Genomic DNA, 27,730 nt, shown 5'->3' on the forward strand with positions numbered 1-27,730 from the left:
TGTTCATGTTGAACTGCTCGGCAGAGGGATGAGAATTCTGCTGTTGGAGCATTTAACTTACAATGGCTAAGCTATCTGGCCCTGCGCTTTTATTGCAAACACTGCAAAGGCTATAGGAATCTCTAAAAGAAAAGAACACCAGAGTGAACAGCACACATAGCTGCAAGAACCACCACAGCTCAAGCCTGCTTAACCACCACTGTTATCTCTAAATTTGCTCCTTTTTGTATGCATTTTAAAACACAAAAAAGCAAATCTCCATACCTATAATAGGTAATACCTATTAGGTATTCAACGTCCTTTGTTTAGAGACATTAAATTTCCAAGGGTACAAACATTCATGCTGCTTTGCAACACATGAACCCACCTTCTATGAATCAGACCCTTGTACCCAGAGCTGTCTGGCTGTCCAAGCTCTTGAGAAGAAATGTTCCCTGAGATCCTTTAGCCCAGTGTTTTTCAACCTTTTTTGGGCAAAGGCACACTTGTTTCATGAAAAAAATCAAGAGGCACACCACCATTAGAAAATGTTAAAAAAATTAACTCTGTGCCTATATTGACTATATATAAAGTAATTCTCCCACGGCACACCAGGCAACATCTCGCGGCACACTAGTGTGCCGCGGAACAGTGGTTGAAAAACACTGCTTTAGCCAACCTGGGACCTTGTGAATTCAAAGCATCTACTCTGTTGCTGCAGAGTAGCAAGTTGCTGCATTATTGCAACAACACGAGCAACCACCACCAATGGATGCAAAATACTTTGAATGAGTAATGTATTATCACTTTTGTGGTAGCGGAACAACAGTGCAAATGGTGGGTTAATGTTTAATCTGGACAAGCCACCTTTCCACTTTAAACTAGTGCCATGGTGACCAATGGTCACAATTAAATGCAATCAAAACAATCAACATTAACTACTTCGTTATTGATTTTAAAATTGCTAAAAGGATTAATTACAGACAGGAGAGAATTTTTTAAAAAATTAAATATCAACCAAATAGCAGTCAACTAGACAAACTGAATAAATAGCCCGCTTGAATAAATAGCCCGCTGTAATAAAAATGTCTTGAAGAAGTATTAAAAAGACATTGAAGAAGTCAAACGGATTTCTCTGGGAAGAGTTCCATAACCTGGGTGCAACCACAGAGAAATCCCCCACCAGGTGAACCTCAGTTGCAAAGCTTCCCTGGGCGAGCAGGATTATAGAGTCCTTAGAGACTCTGGTTCTAAACCATTTACAGCTTTAAAGATAGTACCCAACACTGGCTCACTGAAGGGATTCAAAGGACCAGCCTTAGGTAACGAGAATATAGCTGTAAGTGTAACTAGGTACTCTTTACTTCACACTGGTTGTGGGAAAGAATGATGGGGTTGACACAACTATTGACATCCATGATTCATTGTTATAAATATTATGCATTTATGGTGTGAGTCAACTACCAGCACCTGGAGACGAAATGAGCGATAATCATCCTCAAGAGTGTTTGTTTGGAAGAATTCTTATCTACATCACTTTCCAAACATCCACTGCAGACTTTGTTTCATTAACAAACAGATGCCGCGCCATATTAAGAAAGCAAAGTAAATCCAGAAAGAAAACAGAAGGATAAATGTCTCAGGAGGCCTGGTGACAAGACTACAAAGAGATGACTATGATGAAATCTTGTAATTGTGATGTATGGCAGAATCCTCTAAGGCTGCTGGAAAGATACAACACCCATATTCCCAAATAAGCAAATGCAGCAAGCACAGTCTCATATAATAGCTCCAAGGTATTCAGAATCTTGAATAAAATTAAGGGTAACCTTAACATGAATGACATACGGTAAATTCAGATGATTTTGGATTATGGTTTGGATACGGGAAGATTCATTACACACGTGATGCAGGATCCTCTGACTAAAATTATAGTGCCAGAATAGAGACTCAGCTCCATTCCTGCCACGAATGGTTTCAGTATGATTGGAGCTTAGCCCTCTTCACCTTCCATGGGCGAAGGCATAGAAGGACCATGTTTAGATACAGTTGCTGGTTTCATTCAGAAACAAGGTACTCAAGAGTCCAGTCCTTTTGTGCTCCCTGAAAAGGTGTGCTTAGTTTCCAGTACCATGAATAGGCCGGAAGATGGTGGGCGATTTCCCTCTAACTACTTGCACATCATACAAGCACTCTCTCTTAGTTTCCACTAGCCCTGACTCAAGAAGAGCTGGTCCTATGATTGCAGCACAAATGAAGAGCTGGGAGTTGAACTTACACCACACTTTTCTTCCAACACATGCATTTCTCCTCCAACCTACATAAACAAATTTCCGTTTCGGAGTGGGGGAGAGGCTTTGCAACTGAAAAGAATGCTATATTTTCATCACACCAGGATGCAAATTGGGGAAGCCAGTTCTACGCCTGGATTGGGGCCAACTGAGTCACACTTTGAGAACAGAAATTAGATCTATACAAGCTACCCACCCCACTGTATGAAATGTGCTAACAAGCTCTTCAAAAACAGACTGGATCAATTGCAAACCCTGGTATCTGTCAGATGACAAATGAAACCTGCATGGCACTTTAACTGCTAATAAACTTGTTGTGAATTAACTTGTTGTAACAGGTGGAAATTTATGAATGGATAGCAGTTCTCTATGGATCACCACCACAATTGCTACACAGGAGCTCTCTTCCCTCCCTCTTCTCCTCTGTTTCTCTTTCCAGATGACTGGTGATTTATTGGCAGGATTATTCCACAAGTACTATCCAAACAATTGTGGATTAATAGATTCAATGTGTTTACTAGAACGCCTTTGCAGCAAATACGCTGGAGCTCATCGCCGCCCCTCCTTTCCCTGCCTTCAACATCTGCAGAGACCTCCTGCTATTATGCTCACAAGAACCTCCGCTGTCATTAAAAAACAAACATGCCCAAGACAGAATGCAAAGCTGAGCAGATGGGAGGCCTGCCCTTCCCAGGAGGACGAGGGATTAATGTTTACTAAGTATACCAGTATTGCGAGGATGAAACATTTATATAAACCTAGAAAGGGGGATTTGGGGCTTGTGAGAATAAAACCACAAGGCAAAAAAAGTCAAAAGGACACTATAAAATAGCTCCACGACAATGCTGCCACATCATTCCACCTTCAGCCTCTATGGGATCATAGTTAAATAAATCAGTGGCTGCTTCCTTGCTAGCATCCACCTTGTTGGTGGTAAGGAACAAGAATATGCATATAGAAAGGGGAATTCCCTGGATGCCAAGATCCAGGTTTGGGCCAAGGACTCTTTGGTGAGAGAACCCCAGCAATTTTTATCAATATTTTCATAGTTAACAGATGTGGCATATTCTTTCTTAAATCCCACTAGGTTAATAATCAGCCATTTTCTTAGTTAAGCATTTACCAATTATTTTATTTACATATGCAAGAAGAGGCTTATCTGCTGATAATTCTCAATTTTCCTTTTGCTTATTTCCTTTTTTGAACAATATTACCTCCTTGGAATTATTCCATATATTTGGGGCCTTACCTTGCTGCAGGCATTCATTTAATAGTTTTGCCAACATCTCAACTACCTCCTCCTTTGTTTATAATATCTTGTATTACCTTTTGTCGGGGGGTTCTGTTCGTGGTCATTCTCTTCTGTAGCTTGGGATTCATAGCACACCTGCATAGAATCCTTCCACAGTCTTTAACATTTGCTCTCTACTTCTTATTATTTCTGCATATTTATTCATCGGCACACATTCACAAGATATCTGGCATTTCAAGAGACGGGTATCCCAGCCCTAGTCTAAGAGGCTTGTGGCTACTGCTACTGGTTCTCACAACTTTTTACATACAAGCTATGGGATACCGGGGATTTTACTGTACAGAGGCTGGTGCCTGAAGCATTAGTAAACAAACTCATCAGATGACTGGCCAATGTCACTGTATGTGGATCCGGTGTATTTTTTTATTTTTTTTTAATGAAAATAAAATTAAGACATAATCAGCTTAAAGCTAAGAGCAGCTCACAGAGAATCTGACTAGCTTAGCTTAGAGCGAAGTGATTTTAAAATAAATCTACTCTGAACTGGTATCGGCTGAGAGGCAAGTAGACTTGCCAAAATCTCGCCACAAAAAAGAAATAGAGATGCTCTGAAATTCTCTATGGGCAGGGATGCTGGGGTTAGGCTGTGGAAGAAGAAGAAGAAGAAGAAGAAGAAGAAGAAGAAGAAGAAGAAGAAGAAGAAGAAGAAGAAGAAGAAGAAGAAGAAGAAGAGGAGGAGTAGTTTGGATTTGATATCCCACTTTATCACTACCCGAAGGAGTCTCAAAGCGGCTAACAATCTCCTTTCCCTTCCTCCCCCACAACAAACACTCTGTGAGGTGAGTGGGGTTGAGAGACTTCAAAGAAGTGTGACTAGCCCAAGGTCACCCAGCAGCTGCATGTGGAGGAGCGGAGACGCGAACCCGGTTCACCAGATTACGAGTCTACCACTCTTAACCACTACACCACACTGCAAACATAGGCAGCAAGGCATAAGAGCTCTCAGGGGATAGAACCTTTGTGTCTTGTTATTGACTGCAAGGCTCATGACAGCCAGAGCTTGACAACCAGAGCTTTTCACAGCATGGAGCTGATGCTGCTGGGGAAAGCTTCACCTGTTGAGTTCTGCTTTGTAATGCAACTGCTAAAGGCACAGAGCCGATGTCTATATATTTATTAATGTGGCAACTCAAAACAAAGGGCGTATGCATGCAATAGACTCCTACTCTTTTAGTTTTGTGCTTCAGCATACAACAGAACATATGTAAGGCAGAGAAACAAATACAGTATGGTATGGGACTTCAGTCAACAGCTCTCCATCCCTTGTGTGCGTTCTTTGACATGTGCCCAGCTCGTAACTCCCCATAATGACTATATGAATGGAAGACTCAACTCTCTTTAGGAACATACTTAGGGTTGTCACCTTGCACACCAGACACTGCATTAATCCCTCAAAATCCCTCTGTGCAGTGGGAGGTAACGTAGTTGTAACTCCTCCTGTCCATTCTCTCCCCTGTTCTGTTTGCCTCCTCCCTTAACTGTTGTGCAGCAGATCTGCTGGCCAGGGCAGGTGCAGGAAAGAGGGGCTGATGGGAGAAGGGAAGGAACAGCGGGGAAGAGCTGTAGTCACCCAGGATGTGGGCTCAGTAATAAGTGAACACTAAATAGTTGTGGGGTTGGTTTGTTGCTGCTGTTTTTTTTTTTGTTTTTTTTTTTTTTTGGTACCACCCAAGCTCCTTTCTATGCCATTAATCCTGGATTTCCCTCTCTGCTTTACTTTAATCAGGAAAGTGCCTGCATTCTGATGGCCCGTTATTGCATTTAGTCTGGCTTTTATGTTGAACTGAATGTTTTAATTTTAACTTATAATAGTTAAAATGTTGGTTTGATCATTGCCAAAAAGCACTTCTTTCCCCAATGCTGCTTTTTATGAACACGGCCATCCTTTCAGTAGCAGAAGTCTCATAAACCTCACATATTACGGCAATAATAGTATTGTACAGTACATTGCTTTAGGCATAAAGGTATTTTATTCGCTTCAGTTTCCTTTCATTTTAATGCATGTATACATCAAAGGAAGGGCTTGTTAGAAACCTCACTGTGGAGGTCAAGTGCATGTGACGGCCAGGCATCTCCTATGCTGGCTTGGCAGAAGCAAAAAGCTGGGATGTACTAGAATGTTTGGAACCTTGAAAGACTTTATGTTTCCTTAAAAGCTGTACCTCCACATATTTGTAACTCATACTTTTGCTTCCAACATTTTTACTTTGTTTAACACAGCCTTCCCCATCAGCCAGCATAGCCGATGGTCAGAGAGGACAGTAAATATAGACCAAAACATCTGGAGGGCGTGTTTCTTTAAAGAACTGTTATTGCATTTTAAGAGTCTTTGTTTTCCTCCACCAAAGAATCTTGGAAACGGTAGTTAAGGAAGCTAAGAGTTTTTAGGAGACGCTTAATAGATCACATTTCCCAGGATTCTTTGGGGGCAACTGTAGGACAACTAAGGGTGCTGGGAATTATAGCTCTCTATGAAGGGATAAACTACAAATCCCAGGATTCTTTGGAGAAAGCCATGACTGTTAAAGTGGTACAAGGGTGCTTTAAACATGCAGCATGGATGTGAGCTTCTAGTATTGTCCATTATTCAAAACAGTGTTGTTGTTGTTGTTTAGTCGTTTAGTCGTGTCCGACTCTTCGTGACCCCATGGACCATAGCACGCCAGGCACTCCTGTCTTGCACTGCCTCCCGCAGTTTGGTCAAACTCATGTTGGTAGCTTCGAGAACACTGTCCAACCATCTCGTCCTCTGTCGTCCCCTTCTCCTAGTGCCCTCAATCTTTCCCAACATCAGGGTCTTTTCCAAGGATTCTTCTCTTCTCATGAGGTGGCCAAAGTATTGGAGCCTCAGCTTCACGAGCTGTCCTTCCAGTGAGCACTCAGGGCTGATTTCCTTAAGAATGGATAGGTTTGATCTTCTTGCAGTCCATGGGACTCTCAAGAGTCACCTCCAGCACCATAATTCAAAAGCATCAATTCTTCGGCGATCAGCCTTCTTTATGGTCCAGCTCTCACTTCCATACATCACTACTGGGAATACCATAGCTTTAACTATACGGACCTTTGCAGGCAAAACATATAATGTACTAATTCTCTCACTATGTTCCATTTTTATATTTTATTATAACTATACAAAAATATTGCTGATTTGTTCTAACTCGTTATGTGCTTTCCGCAAATTTTCCTGCTGCGTGGCTGCTGCCTCTGTAGCTTTTTATCTCTGACTACTTTTGATCTAAGCAGCCTACGATCACTTCCTGCCTCAAACGAATATGGTACTGTAGCATTTTGAATAATGTGTTTATGATTGGTTAGGAATCACAATGATGCTAAAGCAACCATAGAAAGTAAATTAGAAGTACTACAAATTCATGAACAACTTCCTATAAACACAGAACAAATTAATGAACAAGTAACAACAGTAATAATGGAAAGTATTAAAGAATTAAGTGAAAATATAAACATAAGAAACCTGAAACTGATTAACAGAAAAGCAAAGAACATTAAACGACATAAAAAGGGATGCTTGAAAATGCAGATAATAATATTAGTGGAATACAGGAGAAAAGCAAAATGAGATAATAATAAATGAAACATTAAAGAAAAATAAAAACATAAAATGTTTGAGACATAATCTGGGACAAAAACAAATACATGCTCTGATGAATCACCTTCCTTTTGTTCTCCATGATGGCTCTTCTCCCAGGCATGGAGCATGGAAAAACTGGTTTGGCCTGCATTTTGACCCTGCTAAATTCAGCATTTGGCAGCCCATCTTAATACTGCAACCTAATTGATTAAACTCCAACACCCACTAGACCCAGGAATTTAATGGAGTCAAGGCACCCACAAATCCATAACAATATCTTACTGCTCTACATGTTATCCAGAAGCATAGGTAGAAATGAGATACAGTACTCAAGGAAGTATCCAACTTCTGCTAACACTGGTACAATAACGTGTAAACTGCCAGAGAATCACTTCTAAGATACAGAGCTTGTTCACATTGTGAGATATTCCTGTGGAATAGCACTAGAGTGAAATTCAATGACTATGCTCATAACATCTGGCAGTCAGATGTAGGCACTAACAGATGTTCCTTTTGCAATATTCAAGTTGTTGTGCTTTCAGGAGGAACAAATGTTCCTGCTAAAACTTAATCAGAAAAAACCAGCAAAGGAAGTAATCTAACACAGCCCCATGCTTGACTGTCATGGTTGCTTTGTGCTAAATAAGAAGATCAGCAGTCTGGTTGTGTTCATATGTCATGCTAAAGCATGACAACAAGCCTGATGCATGGGCACTCCCTACAAGGGAGTAAAGCAACAAGAAGTTTGGGATGGGAGCTTTCACTTCTTTATTTCCATTAACCACCATTTAGTGTTTCAGCTGAACCTTAAACTGTGGTTAATGTTAACAATGGTCTGTTAAAACAAGCCAGTTTTATAAGCATAGAAAACAGAAACCAAGATTGAGGGCACTAGGAGAAGGGGACAACAGAGGACGAGATGGTTGGACAGTGTTCTCGAAGCTACCAACTTGAGTTTGACCAAACTGCAGGAGGCAGTGGAAGACAGGAGTGCCTGGCGTGCTCTGGTCCATGGAGTCACGAAGAGTCGGACACGACTAAATGACTAAACAACAACAACAAAACAGCAAGCACAGTTTGTCAATTTGCACAGCACAAAAAGCTATAGCTAATGAAAAATGGAAGCAAAAGATTCCTAGGTATGCCTCGTGGGCACTCAAGAGACAGGTGTGGGAGAGCTCATATACCGTACCTGAGGTTCACTGTGGTCTGTTCCCACTCTGGGCATTTTGCTCAGGGGGACAGCAGAACAGCCACAGTACTCTTGGGCCCCATGAGCACCACCTGTTGCAATTTCTAGCTTCTTGCACACTATATTGTCTTTGCTAAGAACTTAAGAAGAGCCTGCTGGATCAGGCCAAAGGCCCATCTAGTCCAGCATCCTGTTCTCACAGTGGCTGACCAGATGCCTGTGGGAAACCAGCAAACCAGGGTTCGAGCACAAGAGCACTCTCCTCAAGCAACTGGTGTTCAGAAACAATGCTGCCTTCAACTGTTGAAGCAGAGCAAAGCCATTGTGGCTACTAGCTATCAATAGATAGATAGAGAGTATAGAATCACAGAATTGTGGAGCTGGAAGGGACCCTGAGGGTCATCCAGTCCAATGCCCTGCAATCTCAACTAAAGCACCCATGCCATTTGGTCACCCAATCTCTGCTTAAAAACCTTCAGTGAAGCAGAGTCCACAACCTCCTGAGGGAGTCTGTCATACCACTCTTACTTGTCAGAAAGTTCTTCCTGATGATTAGTTGGAATCTCCTTTCTTGTAACTTGAAGCCATTGGTTTGAGTCCTAGCCTCTGGAGCAGGAGAAAACAAGCTTCCATGTGACAGCCCTTGAGCTATTTCAAGATGGCTATCATCTCTCCTCTCAGTCTCCTCTTTTCCAGACAAAACATACCCAATTCCCTCAGCTGTTCCTCATAAGGCTGGGTTTCCAGACCCTTGGTCATCTTGGTTGCCCTCCCCTGCACACATTCCAGCTTGCCAATATCCATATTAAATTGTGGTGCCCAGTTAAACTGTCTTGTCAGTATCCTTCTTAAATTGTGTATATGCTATTCCCTGCCCTTCCTCTAGAGTATGTATCAAGAATGGTCCTCTCCATTCCATTATGCCTACTATATTTAGTCTCTCCTTTAATAAGCAGCACTCCTGCTGGCCTGTCTTGGCTCGGAGGCTTCTCGCATTAGCATGTAAGCATCTATACACAATTTGTCTCTCCAGAGCTGCACTCCCCCTGTTCCTGCTCCACCACCCCACTGGATAGGCCAGGTGAGCCCAGTCTAAATGAAGGCTCTTCTCTTCCCTTTCATTCTACTGCCCTTATCCATTCCAGCTGGCACACTCCAGGGAAGTCTATTCTTCATCCTGCTAATGGAACGGAGGAGCAAAGGGGGTTGTTTTGTACAAGTGCTCATTCTTCTGCAAGAGTTCCCTGTAAGTTTCTTGCAAATGTCCACATTTTAAAAGAAGGTAGTAGTAGTACAATCTACGAAGGGAACAGACAAGCAAGGCAGCTGCCAGCAGTCTCGAAGAAATGACAAAGCTTAGCAGGACAGTCTTATTTCAAGGCTAAGCCTGTTGCTGTGCAATCGCAGGATTCACTTTATAATTTGGCAGCTTTTGAAAGAATAGGCAAATAACAAAGACTCAGAAAGCCATGCCATACAAGTCTGAGCGGCAGGGCCCTGTGGAGCAGACAAGCCCAGTGAGCATTGCAAAGAAGAGAGTGAACTTGCCGCACCGACTGTACTGCAACCATCTGCTCAGGCCCTCAAGACTTCGCCTGCCGGTTCTCCTACAGCTCTGATCCGAAGCAAGAGGCGGCCAGTGCACAAGCATTGCACCTGGCACCAGGAAAGGAGTAAACCCTAAAACCTGGGGATTTTGGCATTTAATTCTAAATCCACTCTGTTTCCTTCCACCCCAAGTTGCTCTTTTAGGCTGCTTTCAGGTGTCTTGTTATCTCATGGCAAAGTAGTAATAAATCATAACATGGTAGCAGTTCCCCAGCATTCCATATGCATGTGCTTGTTATTGGGTTGGTAATATGAAGGTAACTCATGGGGATGTCTCTGCCATCAAAATGATTCCTGAGCCACATTCCATAATGCGCCATAAAAGGCCTGTACTGTCTCCCAAAGAACATAAATAAGTAGGCTCTGTATCGAGTTTGCCATTTTCCAAAAGTTGAAAGAAGTGGGTAAAAAAAAAATCAATGCAGATAGGCTCGTAACTATGGTTACCATGGTTTAGAATGCCTGGACTTTGGCCTAATCTGAACCCCCCACCCCACCCCTCAAAAAAAAATTATGCCCCTTGAAGATGCCACCATTTTGAGGCAAAACCAAAAATGAATACAGTAGATTGGGGTGAGCACAGAGGTTTATACCTCTCTGTGTAGCTCAGTGCCCTGTAAGGAATGCATATGCTTGTCCTTTGATCATTTGATGAGAAAGGAAAGGAGGAAACCTCCCGCCTCAGCTAAGTGGCATCGATCAACCGTGTGTGTGTGAGAGAGAGGGTGTGTGTGTGAGAGAGCAAGAGTAGTGACACCCAGCTGTAGCATCCTTTCAGATGTTTCATGCGGTGGCCACACCCATCGCTCACATGCAGCCCTGGATGATCTGACAAGGGTAAATGCAGGCCTCGGGCTGAAAGAGATTAGCCCTGGATTAGGAGAATAAGGAATTACCATAGATGAGAAGGAAAGGTGGCAAGGCCCATTTATCATTTTGGGGGGAGCACATCATTATGTCAAGAAGATAAACAGAAATTTGGTAACACATTGAAACAGCTGTAGCTGTGGTAGATCAGACATTTTGTATCTGGAAGGCCGCAGGTTTATTTGCTGGCATTCTAAACATAAGGATTCCCAAGAACAGGGTTGGGGAGGACCTCTGCATGATATTTGGTAGGGCCACTGCCAAGTTACACTGGAAAATACTCGTCCCAATGGCTCAGTTGTTTCAGTGTACATATGCTATCTCTTTATTGCATTATCCTGTAATCCCCCATAGCCTAAAACACCTGGGGGAACATGTAAAGCATCTGGCAGAAGGAGTTTCCATTTTAGTGGGCAAACTACGCCTCTGGGGAAATTTGTAAGAATCTCAAGACAGCAGGTCCCTGATCTCTGGCATTAGTTTGAAATGGTTGCTGAGTGCTTTGTGTAAATGGTACCATTAGCAATTGATGTTTCGTACAACATGATGCAGAAATGTTTTATTTTGCTTGCTGAAAGGACTACAAGAGTTTTCAAGGGGAAGGATGTTTTTTTAGGACATAAGACAGCTGTTTCAGGAGGGGCCGTCACTCAAAGGATAGCTATAGCTGAGGCGCAGAGGGCATGCTTTGCGCACACAAGGTCTCAAGTTCAATCTCTTGGCATCTTCAGTTAAGAAGGACCTCAGTTCACAGAGATCTCTTCCAAGGACCTTTGCCTAATACCCTAGTGAGCTGATGCCATTGAGAGCAGACAGAATTGGGCTAGATAGATGAATGTCTTGTTTCAGCCTAAGTAGTAAAGGAGGAGAACGTTTAATTCAGTTTGCATTTTAAATGTGAGCTTTCCTAATTTATACTTTCCAAAACAATACAGGAATCAAAACACGGTCATCCTTCAAAATTCAGACTTCTCCAAATTTTGCAGTGCATTTCTCCACACAACTAATGTCTACAAAAAAATACTGAGGTAAAGTGTGCGTAGAACTGCATGTATCAGAGAAATTAGCAAATAAGAAGGCATTATAATGGGGTAAATGTGTATGTGTATATTGGACAAAAAATGTGCATATTAGAAGAAATTTACACAAAAGCACTGATGAATTTTCATGAGGACTTTAAAAAAGAATTCTGCAGACTGATGTGAAAATGTGGAGAACTAAAGATTAGCAAAATGAGAAATTGAGAGAAGCTGAAATTGACAGATTCACCCATCCCATTGGGTAAAGCAGCTTCATGCTTTTATAGGCTACAACAAACAACTGTTTTTAAGAGCTGAAAATAGAAGAGCCACCATTGTCTGTACAAACTCACTTCCATTATTATTATTATTATTATTATTATTATTATTATTATTATTAGTTTATTACACCACCCTTCATCCAAAGATCACAAAAGATACAAAAGAATGGAGGTTGCAAACATTTTAATCAGCAATAAGAAGTCCCTCCAGTTTAATAATTTAGCCATATCTGATTGCTCATGTGGTATTGCACTGTTGTGACTGGCTGGGACCAATTTAGGGAGGGGACAGAAATCATGATCAGAATTTTCAAAAGGGCAAACATTTGCTGCAGTCCTATTAGTCCCATTACTGTTTAGAGTCAAATGGTATATATGTTTGCAAAGCACTACAGAACCTTCCAATACCTGTAGGCCAAAGATGATAGACAAGTGTGCATATCATGGGGAATGATGGCCTTGTGGGGATACTTATAAAAGTCTGTCTCCACTCTAAATTTTCTTGACCTGTCACATACTGCCCATATGTCTCTAGTCAGGCTATATACATTCTGGTCAGGCTATATACATTCATTGTTTTCAACAGAACTTGCTTCGACATAAGTGTGCTATGCATCCTGGAAATTTTCTTTCTCCATCTTACATGAGGTAACACACTAACCTCAGACACCAAAGTATAATGGGCTAATAGAGTGGAGATGCATCCCTGCTACAAAGGGAGCAGTTTTGCATAGTGACTTTTTCTGACTGCCTAAAGATGGCAGAGTTAATTTCTTTCTAGGAAAGGTTGGTGGCTGCATCTCTAAGGAGGTTTCTTTCATTATTCCACTGGTGACATTCATTACCCTATCAAGGATGAAGGCTGCAGGCACCACCGAAATTTTAAACAAAAACAAATAATCAGGTTTCTTCCCTTTCAGCCTTGGAAAGCCAAGCACAATATCGATGGAGCATTTGCAATGGGAAATTCACTCCGGCTTCAGGCTGATTATGGAAATAATAATACACGATCAGTGTCCATTAACTCCATCATGAGGGGTGGAGATCGATAATGTATTAATGGCTGAAGAAAGACCATTCTGTGCCCATCAATGCAGTTAACACCACAACACAAATAGGGGAAGAGGGAGGAGGCAACAGGCAGCATGTAAATGACCAAGACTGCTGATATTTTGATACTGACAGGCCATACTGTTTATCATCATTATGCACAATTTTCAGAATGAGTCCTGGCATTTGGTGTTTCTTGAATATCAGTTCAGTCAACTCAATACATATTTAGTTGAGTGAGGCTGAGGCAGACATTAGGAAGAACAGCAATACTGAAGCCAAATTGCCATATGTAGGGTGACGTGGGGCCATGTACAACAGCTGTGCCCCCAACATCCTCTACAACACAGAGACAGGGGCACTAGGGTGGGGGTCCCACAACCCCCTACTCATGTTGCAATTCCCAGTAGTCATGTGCCAATTGTTTAGAATGGGAGGCAGTCACTATACTTGTAAGGTGCCAGTGTGTGTCAAACTGGGGCTGTCAGCAGCCAAGCTCCAGTGGTTTATCCTCCTGTGATCCCAGAGTTGTTTTTCTGACTTAAGCCTTGCCACATAGGCTGCAGCGCCAAGTCCCACCACCCACCTGAGCCCTGAGTCAGTTGATATGATAAATACATCACTTTCCACCAGGCAAAGGTGGATTTAGGGGAGCACGACTGGTTTGGTCGCATTGGGCATGGAGAGTAAGAGGCGCTCAGGGTGCTGCTGAAATTTGAGACCCCAAGATCTGCCACTGCACCAGGCTGCAGCCTCCATGTCTGCTCCTTGATTCTGAGCAACCTGCCGTAATGGATTGCAGTCTTTGGAAACTGGCCTCCTGCCTGCCCTGAATTGCTCTATTTGCCTCTGGCTCTTATGGTCTTAAGCTGCTGCTTTTGAGCACTGGCTTCCTGCCTGACTTATGTTACCAGCTTCTGGCCAGGCAGTTGATGCTCAATGAATTTGACCCTTGGCTCCCTTGGATTACACTCCCTGTCTCTGGCCTCTCAGAATAACAGCTGGGCCCAAACACTGAAACTTGCCTGTTTCAGGCACAATCCTGCTTGGACCATATCAGTACCTTACTTAAGTTATTCTCTACAATCACTTCATAAAAATGACTGCCACCTTCCTCATAATCTCCAGTTGTTTTAGAACAAAGAATGTAGCAGGTAAGGGATGGCTGATGTGTGTGCATATGTATTTAACAGCTTTCTGTTACGTGTTGTAAGGGGGAAGGCTTATAGGGAACAGCCCCCCCTCATCAGGTCGAGTTCCTCGCAGAGCAGTAAGTCCAGCAGCGGATCAGATTACAGGAGTCAGGAAGTAGCGGGGGAGAGACAAGGCTCTAGCAGCGTCAGACAGCCTCTCCTCCAAGTGGAGGGGGAGAAAGGTGGAGGAAGGGACCGGAGAGCAGTCAGGACAGCCCTTCCCCCCAATGCCTGAATTGAGATGTGTGGCTCCCCGTAGGACAAGAGGGAGGCGCTTTGGCATTCCCAAGCTGTTATGTTGGGCGCAAAACAGAAAGAAGCCATTGCGAGGTTCTGACACAGACTAAGCAGACATGATTTGCAGACACTTTGCACTGTAAATAGTATGCACAATAAAGACATCTTAAAGACACGCAGATGTGGAGAGTCGTTACTCAAGGGTAGCCACAAGAACCACTGACACATGTGAATGAGGACTATATGTACCTTGGCCATATGCAGTATCTATTTCAAATGTATTTTACCACATTGCCTTTGCTTTTCCATGCACGCCTTACACACGCAGGGCATTTCAATGTCCTGACAAGGAAGGCTTCTCCAGTCAGAATACAGTGGTACCTCCAGTTGCGGAGGTCCGACCGCATCCTGAGGAACTCGTAACCAGAGGGCTGTTTCTGCGCATGCACGCGGCAGGGTCTAGTGCTTCTGCGCATGCTCACGGGGCAAAACCCAGAAAAATACTTCTGGGTTTGCCGCGTTCACATCCCAAAGTTTATGTATCCAGAGGGATATGTAAGCGGAGGTACAACTGTATTTGGCAACCCCGCCCGGCACACACTCCCAAGAAACTCAAAAGTGCATTAAATCTCTGGGAATTTTCAAAATCCTATCATGAGGTTTCTCTAAAAAGAATCAGTCCAATATTCTGAGCAGCAGTTTCTACAAAGGGGTGACCACAAGGCTGAAGCTCACTGGAGAGAACTATGCTAAAGATTGCAAAAACAATGCATATGTAATACAACAGCAATCCTTTCTCAATACACACTCCTTTTAAATGGAGGGCATTACATTAATAGTGGTCAAACAGTGCCAACACAACACAAGGGTGAGTGTGTCAGGCAGCAAATGTTAGTTCTCTCTGCTACAGTCTCTCATCCGTAAAATCAGGGATGAAATGACACTCTATTTATGAAATTTTCATTCCTGTCCTTTCCCTATATGGGTAGTTTATATATATGCATGTAGCTCGATCTACAAATGTTGTAAAGAGCTATTAATCAGACTAAATTAGAAATCCAAGCCATATCCCTTCCCTTCCCAGCACTAGCTCATCCTTACGTGAGTCTCTGATACAGATGTTGCAAAGATAAATGCATTATGCAGTTATCAAGTGTCCATATATTAAGAGGATTGCAGTGGGATAAGAGATGGGTGGGAGAGGGAGAGAATCTCCCAAATACGGAAAAGATATTAGGATTTCTGACAGCTGCATAGAGACTTCTAGCTGTTCTTTTCCTTGGATTTATGGACAGCACACATGTTGTGAATCCAATGCTAGCCGCTCAAACTGGCTACTCAATGGAAAAGTTCACTGGTTGCTAATAACCTTTTTATAAGCAAACATTTTTACTGCCTCTGTCCCATGTGCTTTGTCACTCCGTCTCGTCTCATGCGTCTGCCTGAGATCAGATAATTCCCAAGGTCAATGTTGGCACCATTTGTTTTATTTCCCCCTTTTCTCTTTTACTTTCTTTGGCGCAACAAACAGTGACTCCTCCTCCCTTTCTACAAAGATGTTTGTGTCTATGGATCCACTTTGAAACTCAGCTGCTGTCTTATTGCTGGATTATTCCACAGAGGACATGAAAGAGGAGCCCAGCCACTCTGGCTTTATCCTTTCAAAAGGGAAAGGGAAATGTCAGTTTGCTAATCATCTGTCAGCTGGATTAGTTGCAAAGGTACATATGTGTACCCTGATCAATGAGGGACGACGAGGCCTCCCCCCCCCCAAATCAAAAGTCATTGGGCAACAGCTGCGGCTTCTGTGCTGGAAAAGAGACACAAAAGGCAGAGCGAGGAGTGCCATACGGCAGTCCCTGGCAGGCAGGACAAAAAACATTCAGGACTTTGCTAAAGATAAACAAAAGCCTCAGCATCAAAATTAAAAGCTACTCTGTTGTATCGTCCAACATTTGTCAGCTGCAGGTATTAAGGTTGAAATCCTATCTATATTTACTTGGAAGTTAAGTCCCTTGGCTTCTGAGTAAACATGCATAGGACTGGGCTAAGAGAAAGCAGAGTACATACTGAATAATCTGCTTCTGCTGCACACACTTTCACACCCTCCATAAAGCAGGAGCAGCTATCCTCTTTTGGCCTGTGGCCCACATTCACCCTTGGCCAACCCTCTGAAGGCCACATGCCAGCCATGAGGGTGTAATCCCCCCCCCCTCTGGCATGCAAGGCACAGAGGACATTTCGTAGCTCTCCTCTTCAGCTGATGCATGCAGGTAAGTTGAGAAGAAGGGTTATCAAATGATCAATCCCATGACCAAGTGTCTACTCCCTCTGCTTTTAGCTGCCATTTCCAAAACTAGTGGAGTTGGAGGGCAAAAATGTATAGTTCAACACAGGCCCCGTGCAGAGCTTGTCTGAGGCCCAGGGTGGCAGTTCTGTTGGTACACAGTAACACAGGTCCTGATTTCACTTTCAAAGCCTTGCAGTGCATATGGACAGGCATGAGTGTTTCATCCATGACCATTTTGCCCGTGAAGTCCCTGGTCAGCTAGGAGGCAGGGGGCATTCCTGGCATGGCAGTTTAAGTCCGACAGGCCCCTGGCAGCCCCCACCACTGGCTTAGCCCTCCAAGACCCAGGGCAAATGTACTTGGCTGCCCCCACCCCCTGCACAGGCCTGGTCCAACACCTGTCTCCAAGAAATCCCCAGCAAATCAACTTAAGCAATGCAGAACCCACAGGCTGAAAACTACACAGAGGTCCCTGGGGCTGTCTTCCATTTCCCCGATGCGGGGAACACCCGTAGGTAAGCTGATGAGAAACGGAATCCAATATGCTGCTGCCTTCAGAACTAGCTAGCCCCATTCTCTGAGCAAGTTGCTCCAATGGCAAACTGGCTGCTGCCCACCTAATCTGCAGGTGTCCTTCCCAGTGGGGAAATGGATGATCAGCCTGAGGCATCCATGATGACATCTCAGGTGACCTCCTCTTTCTCAACAGGTCCTCGATTGGAGCGTGAAACCTAAGAGCAGCTTTTGCTCCAGCCAGCACTGCTTCTCAAGTGAATGTGCAGGAGGTGCTAGAAAGCCCAAAGCAATGCAAAGTACTGGTCCCCCCGCCCCCTGGTTGGTGCCCCTTTGTAGTAGGCTATGATTGTCTCTCTCATTTGCCTGCTAGGAGGGATGTCTGCTAAGGGAGAAGCAGCCCCTAATATGGTATAAGGATAGGTGCAGGATGTGCCTTGTGGGCGGCTAAATTAGCCATATCTGAATTAGACAGGTAATTTAAAAAAACATTTAAAAATATTAAAGCACAATGGTATTTTAAAAAAGAAGATAGGCAGACTGGGCAAAGGGGTACATGAAAATATATTCATTCATAGACTCTACTGAAAGGTCAAAGAGAGAAAAGTGGGTAAAGAACCTGTAATTTCCATTGTGTGAGGATGGGTATTACCTAAAATACTTGGCACATTAAGTCTCAGTGAGAAAATCTCAATGAACAGAAATATTTCACTGCTCTTGTACTATAAAATGCTTTGGCAGAAAGCCAAGCTTGTCTTCAGGTGCAGTGGGAGAAGGATGGAAGGAACAATTCTTCCGTAAATTCATGTATTCAAAGTGGGCTTTCATGATTTCCTTACCACGTGAGACAAAGAAACTATGTTAATGCATATTTGATGTTTGCAATGGAATGTAGCATAACTTGTTACTATGGGCTTTATGGCAGAAGACCAAAACCCAACCCAGTAGCATGTGGAATGGGGCTGCCAAACACTGTGGGGTTACCTTAGCAAACTGCAAAGTATGTTAAATAACACAGAGAAGGGGCCTTGTAACATTCAAAGCCTAAATTAGTAATTACTTAACTGCCTACATGAAATGAATTAGATTGTCTCGTTACAGGTAGGTAGCCGTGTTGGTCTGACATAGTCGAAACTAAATAAAAAAATTCCTTCCAGCAGCACCTTAGAAACGAAAGCTCATACCAATGACAAACTTAGCTGATCTCTAAGGTGCTGCTGGAAGGATTTTTTTTATTTTGTTTAGATTGTCTCGTATTAACTTTTAGAGCACACAGACGGAATCCTTGCAAATGATCTAGTCTTTCCACTGTCAGATTTCAGCTGGAGTGTCAAGGCCGAAATAACCTTCTGTTCTAACATGAGCTTGTGACTTTTAGGGGTCCAGATAGCTCAAGAATTTCAAAATCTGTATCCCAGAAGTTCCAGAATTCCAAGCAGCCTCCTCTCTGTAACAGCCTTGTTTTCATAAGAAGCATCTAAGCTGCAGTCACCAAACAGTTCATGTTTCAATGCCTTGCACTTAAGCTCCTAATACAGTCTTGTCATAGAATCCCTAGAATGCACTACTCCCAGAGGGACAGAACATCCTAGGGTGATAAGGTACCACACAGATCAGCATTCTTTTTGAACGCATGGGATTAAGCAGATTCAAGGATGAAGTGTGTGTGTAAGGGCAAGTGGATTGGAGACATATTTGGTTGCAAATTAATGGAACAATTCTCAGTCTGCTGTAGCTAGAAATACAGCAGTATTCCTTTGCCTAAAAAGACATGGATATTGGTGGTTGTGCTAAAACCTTTGAGCATTCAGACTTGTGGGCATCATTTGATTTCTCAAGTGTCTAATGAAAAAGGGATCTAGGTGTAGTCAAATGGGTAGATATGAATGCCAGGGTTAGACAAATCTATCAGTTTTGGCTTCTTCATTTTTCCAATCTCAACTTCAATTTGCCACATTTCAACATATGTATGCATTTTTTTAAATAAAAAGTCTGCATGTAAAATCATATGCATTTTTGTGAGCATTTCTCTTAATATACACATTTGTGTACACAATTTTGCAGAATATATGCATTTTTGAAAGCAATTTCCCTAATATAATGCATTTTTATGCTCGTATTTCCTATTCAAATACAGTTGTCCATTTTGAATGCTGCCTTTTATTGCTTAAGCTGTTTGGCGGGTAATTAAAAACAACGGACACGATCAAAGTTAAGGTAATTTTTAAGCCCTACTTTTTTGAGGGAAAGAGTTCCATTGATCATATCTCTAACACTCAGATACAGGCATAAACATGAAAACATCTCTATGTACCATTCAAAATAATCCAAATTCTAAACTTCTGGAGCTTGAGTGACGGCTGCTATCATATTCTAATGGCCCTCTTTTATTAGCGCTTAAGGACTGTTCAATCCAGAGCTCAGTTCATGCTCACAAAATGGGGAAATGTGCCTGTGGGTTTTCAGATTATCAAACAAACAAGCAAACAAACACTGATTGTCTCTGGATTTCTGCTGCTTTCCTCTGCAGTACAGTTAAACCTAAAGAGCCAGCAGTGTCTGGCAGCTTGGGAAACTGGCAAAGGCAAATATCCCAGCCGAGTTTCATCAGCCAAGCTGTGTTCGAAATATAGCAAAGGAAAAAGGAGGAGGGAGAGAGAAGCAGAATATCAGGAGTGGCTGGAGATAGCTTGTGCTCAGCTCCTCTGGATATTCTGCCATATAATGTTCATCTTCACACCATCCCTAAAAAAACCTCTGGAGTGAAGAAGGTGCATGCAGGATCCCATTCCTTTACTCTCACTTGCCAAAATTTGAATAACCATAGCTAGGAAAGCAGGGAAAGAAAGATTCCTTCTCCCATCAAGAAGAGGAGCTGACACCTCCCTAACCCTGGCCATCTTCATTGTTTTATTCTCTTTATGTTTATTGATCCTTTTATGCACATAATGCAAATTGACATTTAATAATTCAGCCAAGTTAATGGTGCTTAAATATTAAAGGGCTTTTCTCTTTTAATTAGCTGCAGCAAAAGAGGCAACAAAGGAATGCAAGGCAGCTATTTGCTCAAAGGGGCTGTCTCCAGAATCCTGTTGCGGCTTTCGTCCAAGGGGATTCTGCTGAAGGCGAAAACCAGAGCCTGGCTCAGTACTAAGCCGCTGAACAGAATGAAACCTTTCCAAGGGCTGTTGGCCTCATTGAGCAGATCCATTTTTGTCAACTCTTTTGTTTTCTTTGTGAAATAATAAGTTGTTCTTTAAAAACAAAAGGGATGCGGAATAAGGGGCTCACACAATTTGTGTGTGCAGGGCCTAAACCTGCCTTCTAGGCAAATAGGTAGAATCTATTTGTCCTGATGTAATTGATTCTACAACACATTAGAATATCTATATCCCAAAAGAAACACCCCCACCCCCACCCCCATTCCCCTTTCTGTAATGATTAGGATGGGGAAAGCTTTTCTCTGTCCACTGCCTTTTCAAAGGAAACTGTCGGAGAGTTCAAATATGTCTGTGGTTTTTTGCCTTTGTTTTTAGGGTTTCCTTAGAACAGATATGTTTTTGTAACTACCTGCTATGAAAAGGTACCATTTACCAAAAACACCTACGAATCCATCTATTCTACTCCCAAGCTCTTTTTCTTTGTTGAACTTGATTGATCAGTTTTTGAAATATCTCAGTTCATTTGGAGGTTTTGGCAGAAGAGAACAGTAAGAACTTCATACGAGGCTGTTGTTAGCCTCTGTTCATTTACCTGCTTCCAGGATGTAAAGGTATAATAAATAGAAGGCAGCAAAGAGTCCAGTCCCAAGCACTGATTGTTCCTAGAATCCAATAAACATTGAACACACACAGCTGCCTTTCCAAAGCTCAGTTTTTAGCATTTAACATGGCCAGCTGAAAAATAAACATGCTGTTCCCACCTGTAGCCCTGGGTGTCTTCCAGGAAAGCCTTACATGTTTTATGTGTAGCAAAGAAAAGCAAAAGTGATTGTCAAGGGCACATAGATTGAGCTAAAATGGCCATTTGAATTATTCCCACTACCTGAACGGTTCCACACTACATAGATTTAGTTCTGGGGAAAGGAGGTTACATGTGAGACATCTAGCAGAACTGTGACAATATGTTTCTTCAAGCTTTACAGAGCATTCTGAAGTCTAGGAAGCCAGTGGAACTTAGGCAAGTTGAGCTGAAGATCTCGCTCATCCCAATGGATCTTAACTTTGGACTGTCCTCTTAGTCATTCAGTCAGCTTCTTGATCCTAACTCCAGCTCACAGGTATAAGAAGGCACTGATTTCTGTTCCAACCCGTGTTATCTGACAAACATTAGCAGTCAGTATATACATCTTGAAGCACCGGAGAGATATGATCAATATGGTACAATAAATTCCAGTCAACAACACAATAGTAGCAGAGAAGTTGTGACTTGCTTTAGTTTCATTATTATTTTTACTATTTACTATGACTATTACTATTGTTATCATTATGATATGAACATGCCAACTAGGATATTTCTGGGGTGGCGTTCAGCTAAGTTTTTCTCAGGGAAGGCCACTGAAATTAGTTAACATGACTGAGTTAGATTCATTACCGTAATTTCCCATCTATAAGATGCCCCCGATGTATAAGACCCCCTCTATTTTTGGGAACTAAATTTTAAGAAAATGAGGGGAGATGGCCCAAAGTTGTTGAGCTTCTCCTCCCATGCAGCTGCGGGCAGGTGTTTCCCGCTCACAGCGGCATCAGGGGAAGTTGTGCGCACCGCTTCTCCCTTCCACCCCATGCCACTATCCGTGTATTGGACGACCCCAGTTTTTTGACACGATTTTTGAATAAAAAAACCTTGTCTAATACATGGGGGGAAATACGGTAATTTCACTGCATCGACTCTAAGTAAAACTTAGTTCAATACCACACCCTGTTTATATTTTACCTCAGGAACAAATTTCAGAAAACTACTATTCTCTACTACTCAGCCCTCTAATCTGAAATATGGGGTTGGATTGTTGGAGGAATTACCAAGATAACATGTATGCCGTACCTTGAGCACTTGCAGTGCACTATATAAATGCTAAGTGTTATCATTTAACCAAGACTGGAAGCAAGGTAGGAAGTTGCCTAGTATTCCTGTAAACAAGCCCTGAGTTATGAGTCACAGCTATTTCCGAGACAATCTTCACATAGAATATTTCACTCTACATGTAAACACTCCTGGAAAACAACATTCAAACATTTTGCATTTGTATTTCAATTTACACTTGCAATGAAACCTTTGCAGATCTTTCCTTGAAGAATAATGGTGATTGCTTGTATACGAAAGTTGCTCACTTGAAATGCTGCAAGCCAGCTAATCATTTACGGGCTGTCAGTTACCAAACCCCTTACTAGTGCTTTCGTTCTCTAATGCTTCACCCTGACCCCTGGAAAAAGCTGCTTCTGAAGGGGGGCAGTTCCGGGCAGAGAAGAGGGTCAGGGTATGGGGTGCCTAACCCTGTCCCTGCCCATTGGTACTCCAAGTAACCCCTTTCAGTCCTCTTATGACTATATTCAATTTTAACAGATGCCTAAGAACAGGTATGGGAAATCTTCCTTTGCTGGAGTCATCTTGTTTTACCTGACTGGGGTTTTGGAGATAGCTACAGTGCAAACCCATAAGCTGCATTTTAAGGTTATGTGTACATGCATCAGTCCCAACCATCTCTTGCTCTTTAGGCACTGAGATGGTGAACCAAACAGACATCCTGTTGGACCTGATGGGGTTTTCAGCTAAGGGGTATAAATTCAGGTGGCTTTTTTCAAAGAAAGAAGATAATCATCTGCTGTGGTTCACAGCCAGTTGGGGCTTCAACCCATCCTGATCCCATATCTGTCCATATCTCAGTAAGGCAAGACTCACGCTAAAAGCCTGCAAAGAAAGAAAAATATATTCCCCTCCCGAAAGGTTTTGCTTTTTACATTTCCAGCGTGCATTCCAAATTGAAAGCAAGAATTTATCTCAATAGCAATGTAGTGACATGTACTAAAAGTGGCTCTTGGGGGTCCAGTTTCCAAATGGGAGTTCAGAAGCATAAGAACAGAAGATCTGCAAGATCAGAACAAAGGTCCATCTAGTCCAGCATCCTGTTCTCACACTGGTCAAGCAGATGCCTTTGGAAAGCCAGCAACAACAACAACAACAACAACAACTTCTTATTTATACTTCAGCAATTAGAGCCTAAGTGAAACAGCACTCTCCCTACTTGAGATTCTCAGCAATTGTGCAGACTACTTATGACAATGGAAGAAGAACACACCCATCATGATTGCCTGAATTTTTCTTCCAGGAAAGAGGCAGATAACCTTTCTACCATGAAAGGTAGACCATGGGACTCATGGAAGTCTAGCTCTATGAACTGAGCAGCTCACACTGAGCCTGCCATAGGCTACAGCTCCCTGCCCATGTGTACTGGGGTAGCTGGATACTTTGGAACGATGCATCTGATCCCCTAAATGAGGGCTGCCTAGTTGGATACTAAAAAGGTCTACGGCACTGACACCTATCACGTGAAAATCATCGGTTGCATTTTGTTCCACTCACGATAATGCTACATACAAACAAGCCAATGCATTAAAAGTCTGAAGTGGTACAAAACATCCAAAAAAACAAAGTTGACATTCCTGCATAAAACTCCCATATCCTGTACCACAGCATTATCGGCTGCATGATCATGAAACAAAACATTCTCAGCACCATAACAGTTTGCATTGTGTCCCATTAATAGATTTTCCATATGCTCCTCCAGCTGTGCAGGACAGCTGGCCAAGCTGCAATAACTGTGCAAATGCTAGTCATTCTTGTATTCCTGCTTGTCAACATTCAACCCCCAAAGAGAGCGCAATACCCCATGGGTAAGCAGCTCTTCTAAGAGATGTCAGAAGCAATGGCCAGCTTGCAATTTCTTAAATATCTGTTTATCAGAATTGGTCTTCTGCACCTAGGGCTAGGGCTTGGTGCAACTGGACCTGCTGACTGAGTATATACCATTAACCATCAATACACTGTAGTATCTATTTTGTAACTGGAAATTGCTTTAGGCATTCCCTGGTGTGACAGACTTGCTCCACACAGCATTTCCAGCTGCTGCATTCTGCAGCCCACAAAACAAACAGCAAGCCGAGCAGAATTAGGTATGTTGGTCAAGATATCAAGAGTGATCAGAGAAACTCAAAAGATTCGACTGTCTCTTAACATAAAATGACATATCAACCAAAGAGGAAACATTTTTGATGTGAACTGAGTAAAAGGGAATTTGGGGTGGGGAGGGGAATGACTCACAATGAAACCAAATCTAGCACAGTTCCGATGCTAACATAGGCAAATACTGCAGAGACCCTCACATAAACAAGATTTCTATACAAAGGGAGGAGAGTGTTTGGTGCTATTTATACTAGGCTTACTGGTATTGTTTAAAGGCTGGAAACTTCAACAGGAAGCTGGAGAAGTTTTACATGGAGAAAGGCAGGGAAAGGAGATATAAATAGGAAGGTATTTCTCACATAACTTATTGAATGAAGAAAGAGGCCACAGATTAACACTTGCCCCAAGACATTTCGCTTCTGCAAACATTATTGTCAAGACTCTCACAACAAATGGGACTAAGGGACTAAGTTGGCTCCATCCAGAGTGTGTTTGACAGGTGTGCAAAGAAAGGAAGTTTATCAATGTCTGACACCAAGGAAACGGAGCTCTAAGATCCTGAAGTGTAGACTAGCACATGTATTTAAGAAACATCTTTACATATGTAGATATTTTACACACACACACACACACACACCTACTTTTGGTAAGCAGAAGAGGGTCCTCCTTATTAAGAAACTTGGATAGAAATGGATGAAATTTTTAGGCAGAAGTCTTTCTCATCGCCTGCTCTTTAACCCTCTCACTGGCGATGCCAAGGATTAATTTAGAAACCTGTTGCATGCAAAGCACATGCTCTAGCACTGAGCTATGGCCCCTCTCCGCAGGAAAGCCACAACTGGTTTCCAAAGGACAATAACAAGCAAAGAGAAGAAAAGCAAAATAGTACCGAAGCTACAACAGAACTAAATTCTTCACCCAGTAAAAAAGGTAATTGGAAACACTCTGTGAGGGAGAGAAATAGTGAAACTGAGTTTTGCAATAATCTGGAAATGTCTACACGTGCATACATGGTCTGGAAGTACTTACTCTGAATGCACCTTCTACTCCTGCCCCAACCACTGTGAGCTCATTGTGAACAGAAACTACGCATATACAACTAGTATGAACTTTGCACGTTTCCCGATTGCGTGTGGAGGTCCCCAAACCACCCCTAAATAAATCACAACGTAGACAGGATTTAAGTTTAATGGTTTTTGGCATGAATTTGGCCACAACTTTATTAAATCCAAAACAATGTGAGTGGTTGCATAGGCATTGGTTCTCAACTGTCACCTAAGGACAGAAATGATAATAATAATAACTTGCCTTGTCAACACGGGGAAATCCAAGAGGGAGAGACGGGGACCCGGGTGCACAGAACTCTCCCCTCTCCCTTCAGGCTCCCAGAGGCTTCAATATGCCGTCCTGGCCCCCTACCTTGGGGTTACGGACACAGCACAGAGCCCCTGTATTCCTGACCAGGATTTCCCCAACCACTCAGGCATAAACTTGGGGCCAACTTAATCAATAAGACCCTTTAATACAACCAAAATAACCAATGCCTAACCGCCAACCTTACAAGTTGTGACTATTTGCTATGCAGTAGGCGAAAACCCAAATGGCACCAGCCAATCAGCCAAGTGGGAAAAATTCCTACTGGCCCCTGAATACAGGCGACCAAAAAAAAAAGTCATAGCAATGTCAACACAGAGGCCTATAAAAAAAACAGCGGAGGGAGGGTGGGGATCAGAAACGCAGCCAAAGAGAAGGAAAAAACCAAGCATTAAAGTATTTATACCCCAGGGGCTTGACTTACTAAATTGATACATGCGATTATGCCCAACAACAGCCCATATCCAATCAACGGTGGCCACTCATGCCCCCACCTTTGTCACAGGCGTGGTTTGCTAGCCCCCACCGCAAATCGTGCTCTCCATGATGGAGAACCCGCATTGCACAAGGAGAGCCTAAGCACATGCAACTTGTACATGCACAGACTCTGTTCACACACAGAAAACAACAACATGTACATGGAGGCTGGAAAAGGAACAGTGTGCATAATCCCTCTCTCCTTCCACACATCCAGCATATATGTGTCCAGATCATGTAACAAGAACAAATTAAGTCAGTCATGGATTAAAACCACAGGTTTTGTTGGAGATCTGCAGTGTTTCATTGCCAGTTGTTGCTGTCTTCAATTTCCATCCTTGGGCAAACCTTTTCCACTCTTTACTTCTCCGTTTCCCCAGGTGAGTCATGGGAAATAATAGCACTACCCCTACCTCTCATTTTATATTTAAAAGCTCATTGTTGGAACGGCTTTTGTTGAACATGCAAAGTGTTGTATAAATTGCTCTGTATTATTGCTGTTATTAACTTCCTCACAAGGGGATTATGCAGCTTCATAATTAATGTTTGTAAAACAATCCCAGATCATCAAATGGAATGGGCTAGAGAAGTGCAAAGGATTAAAAGCCTTCTGTAATCCGATGTGGGCTTTAATTCTCTGTGCAACACTTAATTGAAAAGGGGGGAAATGAAAAGCAAATCTGAGATGGTGGCCTCCACAACAAAAAAGGGAGAGGGGGTGGACTAGTGCATAGACCTCACTAAGAGGGATACCACCATTCTCCAAAAACACAGCAGAGTGATTTCTGGCTTCAGGCAATGAAGGTGCAGCAACGTTAATGTCATATGAGGCATCTAAGTATCCTCAAAAGAAGTTGTCTAAAATTAAGACAGAGCGAAATGGTCCTGCTCCCTCCTCCCTCCTTTTCATGTGAGGTTTAGAGGCCTGGAAAGGGCTTCCAAGACAAAAGAAGCTGCTAACAACATTTTTGTTTAGCCAACCCTATCAAGGTATGTAGGGTGTTTACCGGTATTTTAATCTGTTTTTATCTTATTCCTGATTTGTTGTTGTTTAGTCGTTTAGTCGTGTTCGACTCTTCATGACCCCATGGACCATAGCACGCCAGGCACTCCTGTCTTCCACTGCCTCCCGCAGTTTGGTCAAACTCATGTTCGTAGCTTCGAGAACACTGTCCAACCATCTCGTCCTCTGTTGTCCCCTTCTCCTAGTGCCCTCCATCTTTCCCAACATCAAGGTCTTTTCCAAGGATTCTTCTCTTCTCATGAGGTGGCCAAAGTA

At 42.7% G+C, this 27,730-nt stretch overlaps 1 protein-coding gene across 2 annotated transcripts in view; it reads right to left on the reverse strand.

Annotated features, from left to right (window-relative positions):
- MDGA1 (MAM domain containing glycosylphosphatidylinositol anchor 1) overlaps positions 1-27,730 on the reverse strand; it is a 260,864-nt gene that overhangs the window by 170,867 nt on the left and 62,267 nt on the right. The gene's annotated exons all lie outside the window — the stretch shown is intronic.

This window comes from Zootoca vivipara, chromosome 3 (genome assembly GCF_965207765.1).
Source record: "Zootoca vivipara chromosome 3, rZooViv2.hap1.1, whole genome shotgun sequence".
NCBI lineage: Eukaryota > Metazoa > Chordata > Lepidosauria > Squamata > Lacertidae > Zootoca > Zootoca vivipara.